A 10,828-nucleotide genomic window follows, 5' to 3' on the forward strand; every position below is an offset into this window, starting at 1 on the left:
GTAAGTACACAAGCCAGTGTACAGTAGGTTAACGATTATAGATGGTGGGACTTGGAAACAGTAGGTGCAGATAAGTTTCTTGCTAGTGTGGATCAGTCAGGATGGAGAGACATAGTAAAACAGCTTTAGTAAACATAATAGGAGGAAAGAATTTTTTCAGAATAGGGTATCAGGGTAAATTTTTTAGAGTTGCTGGAGGAGATCAGAGTCAAAGGTTATTGTTTTCAAGGGAGTTAGGGTCTGATGCAGTGCAATAGTCAATCAAAATGGAGTCCTTGAGAAACACTACTGTTTTGCCAGAGAAGGAGAAGTATAGAAGTTTATCTTTAGGGGACGCCTGTGTGGCTCAGTGGTTGAGCGTCTGCCTTTGGCTCAGGGCGTGATCTGGGTCCTGGGATAGAGTCTCATATCAGGCTCCCTATGAGGAGCATGCCTCTCCCTCTGCCTGTGTCTCTGCCTCTCTTTCTGTGTCTTGCATGAATAAATAAATAAATAAATAAATAAATAAATAATCTTTAAAAGAAAAGAAGTTTATGTTCAGTCATGTTTAAAATGAGAATAGCATTGTGCAGTAGAAATATCCTACAGATTTAAAAATACTGGTGTGATTGTAGATGAAAGGTCACAGTTGACCTTTTATAAATTCCATCCATTGATTTCCTCAGAAAACCAGCCCAACAAACTATCAAATTGTTCTCAGAGGGATGAGGCACGGAGTTCCATTTGTCATCTTCCAACCTATTTTTCAAAACAGCATTTTTAATATGATTTCACCAAGTATCCTTGACAAAACCATCTGACAACACAAAATGAATTTTCTGTCTTTAAAAAGTGTGAAAGATATTCCAAACCATGTTTGAATGATGTGAAGAGCTGGACAGTGTATAAACCATTCAAAGATATATAGAAAGAAAAAAAGAGCCCCAATAAATACTTGAAAAAAATAGGAAAAGAGGAGGAGATCATTTTAAAACTCTTAATTTTGCTGAAGGACAGTCTTTTGAAGGTGGAGGGGGAGGTGTTTACTACAGTGATCTGTCTATACTGGAGTCAGCTAATTGCTTTGAAAGTAATTTTCCCTTCACTAAGCTGACCAAACAAAATCAAAATCCCATCCCCAGTTTGTATCGATGTTTTGAGGATTCAATGTTGCTTATAAAGCAAATGGTCATCTTAGCGAAAGTTATTCTCCATGTATAAATTATCAAGCTACACACTAACAGAGAAAGAAAAATTAAATGTTCAATATATTTCCTTGGTGGAATATCTTTTCTAAAAGCTTATCATTGTCTCTAATTAAAACTATCTTTCCTAAAACCAAGTTTCTGGAGATTCTGTAGTTTTCTTTCACTAAAATATTTAAAACTATGTTGGCAGAGTGCTTCATACCTTAGACTCTTGGAGCATATTTTGTTATAAATACTTAGGGCTGATGTTACAATGTCCTTGAAATACTTCAATTTATTGAAATTTCTACATATTTTTACTTTATTTTCCTAGAAATGTAATAAAAATGGATGGGGATAGTTATATTGTCCACTGCTCTAGCAACACATCTTCATATATTGTTAAAAACTACATGTATGTAAGTTACAACATCAAAAATCCAGATGATATGTGAATATTCAAAGGGGTTCCATTATCAGGCAGCTAAACACTCCTACCATATTTCCACATTTTCTTTCCCTTTTTACATTGCTGATTTGTATTAGAAAAAGTATACTTGTCCCTGCCATTAGGAAAAAAGCAAAACAAATTTTTTATGCTCTGATTAATATTAAGACACTTCAAACATCATGAAAAGGCACTTCCCATATTGCTTGGCACTACTTGTGATGTTTTCATTTCTAGTTTTTAAATCCCTTTAGACATCTTATGTTTTCCTTTTTTCATGCTACAGTGCTCTAACTTATCCTTATTACAAAGCCCCAGAAACCAACCAAACAGCTTTGGACTTGTAGGAACCATCTGACCGATTCTGAGCTGGCAGAGAAGGGAGCACTTAACACAGCTCTCTGGTGGCTTGTGTGAAATGCATCAGTGGCATCTATCTAGAATGGTGACTAAGTGTCCACATCAAGAAAGTGCACAATTGCCATTGATACTAAGTCACAAAGGAATTTAATTTGAATGAGGAAGTTCCAGTTCATGGTCTTTCATCAGTCACAATAGTGCTCTGAGCTCTCTTTGTAAATTCTTTATCCATGCCATCCAGCAGTAGCTTATCTCTTGTGGAAATTATAATCTAGTTCTTGCAATTATTAACATGAGAGACCAGATAGCCATTTTAAGATGAAAATTTTCATCGTTAGGTCAACAAAGAAGATCATATTAAAAAAATCAAAGTCTTTTTTGGACATTAAATCAAGAAAAAAAAGTAAAGGATAAAGGAGGGTGAATAAAGTTATCTTTGATGTAAGAAATGTATTATTGGTCAGAAAATCATCCCAATCTACTTGACATTGTTATAGAAAACTAAATTCTAAAGCTTGATCTTGCTTTTCTATTTATTTATTTATTTTATTTATTTATTTATTTATTTTTTTTGCTTTTCTATTTATATGCCCAACTAAAACACAATCATGATATAGAAACATCCTAGAAGGCTAATAATTTGGCATCCAAAACAACATTCACCAATCACTTATGCTTGGAAGTGAGGAGAATCTGAAGACTGCATGAAGTCAGGCCAATGAGCACGGCACTTAACAGTTACTTAAGAATTTAGAGATTGGATATATAATAATAATTCATTAAAAATGGGTATAAACAACTTATTATCTTCATGTATCCAGATCAATTCAAAATTACTTAAATAAATTTCTAAATTACTGCAGTATTATACTGTATTTTGTATAGTTAAATATAAGACTTTATGATTTTCTTCATTTATGTGCCTTCTCAGTGTCTGCCTCCTTGGAGAGACCTTTTCTAACTACATGATTTAAAACAGAGGCTCCTGGGACACCTGGTGGCTCAGCAGTTGAGCATCTACCTTTGGCTCAGGGCGTGATCCTGGAGTCCCAGGATCAAGTCCCGCATTGGGCTCCCTGCATGGAGCCTGCTTCTCCCTCTGCCTGTGTCTCTGCCTCTCTCATTCTCTCTCTCTCTCTCTCTCTGTGTGTGTGTTTCTCATGAATAAATAAATAAAACCTTTAAAAAAATAAAAGTAAAAAAAATAAAGCAGAGGCTCCTGTCCATGGAGAGGCAACCTTATCCTTTACAGTATTTTATTTCTTCAGATTTTTTTCCCTCTTATCCACAATGATACTGGCTGTGTATTTGTTAACTTGATTACACTCTGCTTCTTTCCCAATAATGTAAGCTAATGGGAACAGCTACCTCTACTTTATTCGCCCCTATACCCCAACCTCTAGAACAAGGTCTGCCACATGGAAGATGCTCACTGTTCTTGAATGAATGACAATAGTTACTTTCACATCAAGTTACCACATTTCAGTCAGAAATTTACCAATGTATGGTTTTCAGCTGGACTAGAAAACCTATTTTATCTCCTCCCTCCCTCACCAATATAAACATTTAAAGCACATAATCAAAAGGAAGAGGAAAAGGTACACAATTTTATCTCTTTATCACCCAGTAAAACACTCCTTTCATGTTCCATCTTTCATGTATGCAAGTTGACCATCTTTCTAAGGAACAAGGCACCTAATGTCCACTGTTGATAGGTATTTATGGATGTGGAAAGAAAGTTTTTGTTTAGCTTTGGACCATTTGGGATATTATCTTCTCCAATACTTTGTATTATCTTAAAATGTTAGACAAAACCACTGTGCTAAGTATCTCCACAATAGCACTAACATGGAAAAGCATGAAAGAAAATGAAGATATTAGTAATTAATGAAACCTCACCTCGATCTCCTTGGGAGCTAGGAATGTACAAATCTCTGGATCTCACTTTAGCAACTGTCTTCAGCTTAAATGAGACTTAGCATCAGAAATCACTCTTAGTGTTGTCAAATATATAATCGAAGTCATCTGTTTGGTAATGTCAAAAGGGCAAAGATTAAAGATTAAAATTTAGAGTCATTGATTTCTGTTCAATTCCCAAATATAATCAGAATTGTTACTTTCAGGAAAATCTCTGGGCAGAAGGTATTCTACTCAGTTTCTCACCTTCCCGGGGAAAAGAACTGAAAGGCTCCAAGAGGAAGGGGAAGGTAGAAACGGAGGCAGCCATCAGTCAGCTGTCCTAAAATTAGTCACAGAGCACACACAGGTAGAATTTTCCCTGTGCGTGCTTTGTGACAGATTTTCATAGAAATTATCTCCACTTTCCTCCTCTGTGGATTGTTTTCAATATTTTCATTCCTACTAGTATATGTCTCTCCTCCATATTAATAACAGCAATAAATATCTCTAAAGGAATGGTGACCTTAATTTGATTAATTCTCCTTAATTATGAAAGAGGAAGGAATATAAGAAAAACTGGAAGGATTGAGTATAAAATACAGTGGCTGGTAAAACTTAAAAGACCATTTCATACATTGACCGTGTGTTAACTCGTACTTTCCTCTCTCTCTTTCCTTTCTCTCAAGCCAAACAATGAAAGAAGTGCTGGAGATGCTTTTGGTTTTTTCACTGTTTTTTTGTTTTTTTTTTTCTCAACAACATGCAGATGTGTTTTAAAATATGATAGCTGGAAGAATCTCACTGCAAATAAAAAATTACAACATAATCACAATGTGCACAGCCTTCAATCATTCCCAGACTTGTAAAAAAATGCCACTAAGTTTTATGTAGCATATTATTGCTTAAAGTGTATGATTTCTCTACACACACACACACACACCAAAAAAAATTTTTTTCCTTCCAAATCTCTGCATTGTGCCTACAGTGACCAGTAATGAAAATGTTACTTCATAAATGGGACCTGGCCTGGTTCTCTTTAACAGTATGTTTTGAAGTATAGCAAATAAGGAATTGAAGTTTTGAGAAAAATTTTTTGGGGATCCTCACTACACTACACAATATACTATTTTCAAAGAGAGTTGTACAGAGGGGAGAAAAGAAAGGATCAGAGGCAGACACAGAGACAGACTCAGAGAAGCAATGAGGTTTAATCATGAACACAAGCTCAGTGCAGTTGAATCTTTTCTCTTTGGTACCTGTGACCTCTTTCCAAAACTGTCTTATTTATCTGCCCTTCCTCTTCCTCCTTTCTACGCAACCCAGCCCTCTGGAGTTGGAAGTGACCTGCCTGCTTTCTAACTACACATCTTCCAGAGAAGCATGAGGAGAAAGGGGAATACTGTTGTAGGTATTATAAATTAGGCACATTATGTATGCAGTCTTTTTTAAGCCTAACAATATATTCCTGATTATCACTTTACCCATTTGACAGGTAAAGAAATGGAGGTTTCATCATTTGTTCAAGGCTGTCCAGATCCTAAGCAAAAGATGTGGACTCACACTCTGTTTTTTTCTGACCTTAAAACCTTTGTCTCTTCAGCGCATGGCATGGTCTGTCCCTCTGCCTCCTTATCCAGACTCACTCTCACTTGGCCAGAAGTTGGATTGAATTACTAATTCCATCAGTGAGACTCAGTACGCTTTCCCTCCAAGGAGTGCACATATTTACACAGGAGAAAACATCCTTAATTAAGGAAGTATTTCCTAAATTACAACTTCTGGGCTAAGTATCACTTTTCTGGTAGAGTGACATTGGGGCTGAATGCTCTACTTGCTTCATTCAGCAGGCCACGGCTCTCGGCTCTCAAATGGTCAAATATATTTAGTGCAAACAGACAAGCAAGAGTTGTTACACAATGTATATGTCTGTTGTTTTTTCTTCTGGTGATTGTTACTGGCAGGCTTTGAAAGCAGTTGCAGTAACATTTGCGCGAACATTGTTTGCTGGGGGAATTTGCTTCAGTACTTAATAAATGCATTTGTCATGTTTCTCATTGTCTTTATGTACTCTTTAAATGCTGTTGCTTCCAAGGCTTAAGTCGTGATAACCTCAGTTTGGTTTTGTTATTATCTCTCTTGTCTCCTTTAGGATATCTAGAGAGAGAGAAGTGACATGAATTCTGGACAGTGACAGGTTTTGCCACAGGTATTAATGCATCACATTCTAGGATTGTTTAAACTGCTTTAGTCACACTACAAGGAATTAGCTTCATTTTGTAGCTACCTCCTCAACTACAAATGATGTTAATAGTAGCACCTCACTGGGAAGTTATCTAGAACAATCGGCTTCACATATACATACAATGTAAGAGTTAAGAACATGAGAAACTCCTAACTCTGGGAAACAACAAGGGGTGGTGGAAAGGGAGATGGGTGGGGTGTGAGGGTGACTGGGTGACGGGCACTGAGGGGGGCACTTGATGGGATGACCACTGGGTGTTATGCTATATGTTGGCAAATTGAACTCTAATAAAAAAAAAAAAAAAAAAAAGAGTTAAGGGTCATGTTCCAAAGCCAAAAGTCCTAAACTTCAATCTCACTGTTACCTCATTGTTTTGTGAACTACATTAAGTCACTTAGCTTCTCTTATACGGATTGCTATTATATAATAATTTCAGTACCTACTTCATTACTTATATGATTAAAAGAACAATGTATGTTAAGTGTATCAAGGAAGGTCTGACACATTTTGTCATATGCAAGTTGCTTTGTAATTCATTAAGTACTTCAGAAACACGCCTCACGTTCCTGTGTTGCATCCTAAGTGGCAAGAGGGTTTCCTTGTTTTCTTCAGGATATGAGAAAACAGGATTCATAGCAGGCTAATAGGAGAACCATGTATTTGCCATCATGTTCAATCCTTGTATGACAAAAGCTGAATTAGAAATAATAGGGCACAATGTGAAAATACAATCATATAGCTGTGGTCTTCAGCCAAGCCCTGGTGGCAAAGTCAGGAAATACTATCGAAAAAAGAAGAGTATTGTTGAGCATACCGCTCTGTTTTATATGGTCTAACTATACAAAGTTCTGGTGAAAGATTCTAAAGGCCCAAACTGAACTGGGAAAGAGATTCTTCCTCCAGAAATACTGAGATACAATCAAATAGAAGTACTGTTTGGTAACAGTCTTATTTTTGGTGAGGAGAAATTCATCCACAGAGAGCTTAGAAAGAGAGGTATGAAAAATAGAAGAAAACAGAATAAATTATAGGAAAGTTCCAGAGACAGTTCATCTATTGATAAAAAAAAAAAAAAAAAAAAATCATCTATCACTAGTACTGATCCTACCTGCACCACCCATTAATCCCCCGTGAGTGGCATGGCCTACTACTTGAATCGGACATATAAACCAAATACATAAAGCTTTTAACAAATCTACATTTGAAAATGAAAATAGGTAAAAACAAGTAAAAAGCCAGCAACGCCCCAGGAGACTGGACCATTAGTGAAGATCCCCCTTCAGGGACTGCCTACAAGTTATTCCTTTGCTCCAAATACATTTTTCCGTGTAAACTGAACATTTTAATATATTCTACCATCTAAATGTTCTTGATTAGAAATTTGAAATTAAACATCTACTTCTAAGAATGAAGCAGCCTCTGGGAACATGAAGAGATTTGCCTGCTAAATGTTTAACAGAGATGAACCAATATAGGGAATTGGAGTTAGAATCCAAGAGGGTGGCAGCCCGGGTGGCTCAGTGGTTTAGCGCCGCCTTGAGCCCAGGGCCTGATCCTGGAGACCCGGATCGAGTCCCACGTCGGGCTCCCTGCATGAAGCCTGCTTCTCCCTCTGCCTGTGTCTCTGCCTCTCTCTCTCTTTATGTGCCTCTCATGAATAAATAAATAAAATCTGAAAAAAAAAATCCAAGAGGGATAAAGGTAAATAACTTAAAAGAAAAACTCAAGGAGGCAAGTCGACCTCACTATGGGTTGAGTCAGGACCTACAGTGTCACTAGGTACATGGAGAAATTCAAGAATGCAGAAGAAAGAGAAAAGGAAAGATCATTGTTAAATTTTGCATAATTTTAACTTTTGCTTTGGACCATCCTGACCCAAGAAAGAAAAACAATCCTTATCTTTGTGATTCCATTCTAAACTTCATAGCTCCAGAACTTGGATTTTTAAATGAATATTTATTTCAGTTACATTTGTTATCAGTTAACAGGCTTCTGAACACTGGTTTTGAACCTAATCATGAAGACTCTTCTGAGAATGTGTACTCAATGTACATTCGAAGGCACTAGAACATATTTTAAAATTTTTGACAAAAGCTAGAGTAGAACTTACAAACTGCCACTGGAATGAAGAAAAATGAACAAAAGGTCAAGGAAGAATAGGACTATGTATAATGGCTCAAGCCATTACACAAAAACAAGAACAAAAGGGAATACCCAACCACTATAGCAACAGGGGGAGGAAAGGAGATATGGAAAACCTCAAATTTATAAGCTCAAGGTGCCAGAGGACAGAACAGCTGGAAATTCAAAGAAGAAATCCTGGCAGAAAAATACAAAGGAAGGAGACAATCTAAATATAATATCTGCCCAAATCCCTAGCAGCTGAATTACTAATGCAAGGGGAAGAGATACTGAAACATAGTGGAAAATTAGGCAGAAACCAAAGGAATCTACTTCTGAAAGACAGAGCTACAGAGTCAAGCCATGAGTTTGATGCTTTCAGAACTGAGGACATTTCACTGAACATTAGGTAGCTAAAATATCAAAGACTGACAACACTATGCATTGGTGAGAATGTAGTACAACTAGAATCCTCATCCATTTCTGGTAGAAAGGTAAATTTCTTATGACAATTTAGAGAATATGGCAACATCATAAACTGAAATGTACAAATATCATGTGACCTACTAATCACATTCATAGATATTTACCCAAGAAAGAAAATCTATGTCCAAAGATCTGAACATGAATGATCATAGCAACTTAACAATAATCACTCAACACTGTTGACAATACAAATGTCCATCAATACATCAATGGATACAACCAATTATAGTATTTTTATATGGCTGGATACTATCAAGTTGTAAAAAATGACTGAAGGGCTGATAACAACGTGGATACATTTCAAAATTATTAAGCCGCATTAAAGAAGCCAAATACCAAAGAATACATACCACATTATCCCTTTTGTATGAAATTCTAGAAAATGTAAACTGATCTATAGTAATAGAAAGCAGGTTGATCATTTCCTGGGTTGGAAGAGACACATTGCAAAGGAAAACAAGGAAAACGTTTGAGGTGCTGGAACTGATCTATATCCTGAGTAGAGTGCTTGTTATCAAGGTGTGTACATTTGTCAAAACTCATTGCACTGCACACTTAAAATAGCACCATTTATTGTATAGACTGGGCTTAACTAAAATGAGTTATCAAAAAGTGGGTGGCAGCTTGTACTTTATCAGAGTGACTTAAAAGTAGTTTTTCAAATGCCTTTCAACAACTATTTACATAATCCAGTTCTTTTTTGAAAGTAGCAAATTCAGCAATACTTATGACCAAATGACAGCTATGAAGGCTGTTCTATTTGGTATTTCAATAGTTCTTGCTTCCTCCAGGTCTTCCTCATTTGTGTGCACAATATTCCTCCTGTCCCCACAGTCTCTACTCTCCTCACACTTCTGACATTTAAAAATGCTTATCACCCAGAAGTAATTTTAACAGTTTAGAAGTTCAGTGCAGTAAAAAAATAAATAAATAAAAATAAAAAAATAGAAAGGTTCTTTCTAGAAAAGACCTTTTATAAATTAGTCAGGAAACATTGTGGGGAGAAGAAAAGAAAAAAAGGTAAATATTTTATTTTATTTTGATATCTATCAAAGGCCCATTAGATACTGTATAGCACTGCAGCCAACGTGAGATCCACCTTTCCCCTTCTCTATTAACAGAATCCTGATTTTGCATGGTATGGCATTGCTCTCAGCTGAAAATCAAACAAACATCCCACTTCATTCTCCAACTTCCCTTGTGACAAGCAGTGGCCACGTGGCACAACTGTGGTCATTGAGATAGAAGCAGAAATGGCAGAGCTTATGGGGCAATTTTAATGAAAAGCTGAGGCCATCTGAATATATTTTTTAAACTATGCTTTTCTCCTTCTTCCCTTCAGTTGAGACAGAGTGCTGGACTCAGTGAAGCCATCTCATAACCACGGGTTGTAAACATGAGAACAAAAGCTTGAGGAAAACTGTAAGGTTGGTGGAGAAGAAAGTTAGGTGGATCCTGAGCCCCCAAAGACTCCTTGGGCTACCAAGCCAACTCTGCATTTTTTTTTAAACCTAAACTGTTTGTTACAAAAAGACAAAAGGAAAACACTTAATTTTATTAACTTAAATTTTATATGTCACTGAGCTTATTCCTAAATGATACAGGCAACCCCTCCACCTCCTAGGACAAAGCCTCTTTTTACAGATTAGAGAATGGAGGCAAAAGAGGTAAATAGCTTCCTTCACTAAGTTCTCCTCTCTTATTTTAACTAATGATCTAGTTCTGAAAACCCAGGTCTCTTGATTCTCTGTGCCATGCAAAATTCCACCAATATATGAAGATGCCTGCAGAAGAAAACTGCAAAGACAAATGTATTTCTTCAAATCATTCGAGTTTCAGAAAGCTACAACAAACTATTAGAGTTTAACACCTTGAACTGCAGACCTTTACATTAAAGGATTTCATTTTGTGTTAAGAGTAGCTCTGATTTGGAGAGGGAAATACTCAGTAGGGGTTAAAATACCTTTAAAAAATCAGACATATGTCTTTTTAAAAAATCTATATCGAAAAAATAAATTAGAAATATATCATGGTCTTGGATAGGAGACAACATTGTGAAGCAATCTGTCCTTCTAGAGTTAATTTACAATCCCAATAAAAACAGAT

Source organism: Canis lupus, chromosome 14, assembly GCF_003254725.2.
Source record: "Canis lupus dingo isolate Sandy chromosome 14, ASM325472v2, whole genome shotgun sequence".
Lineage (NCBI taxonomy): Eukaryota > Metazoa > Chordata > Mammalia > Carnivora > Canidae > Canis > Canis lupus.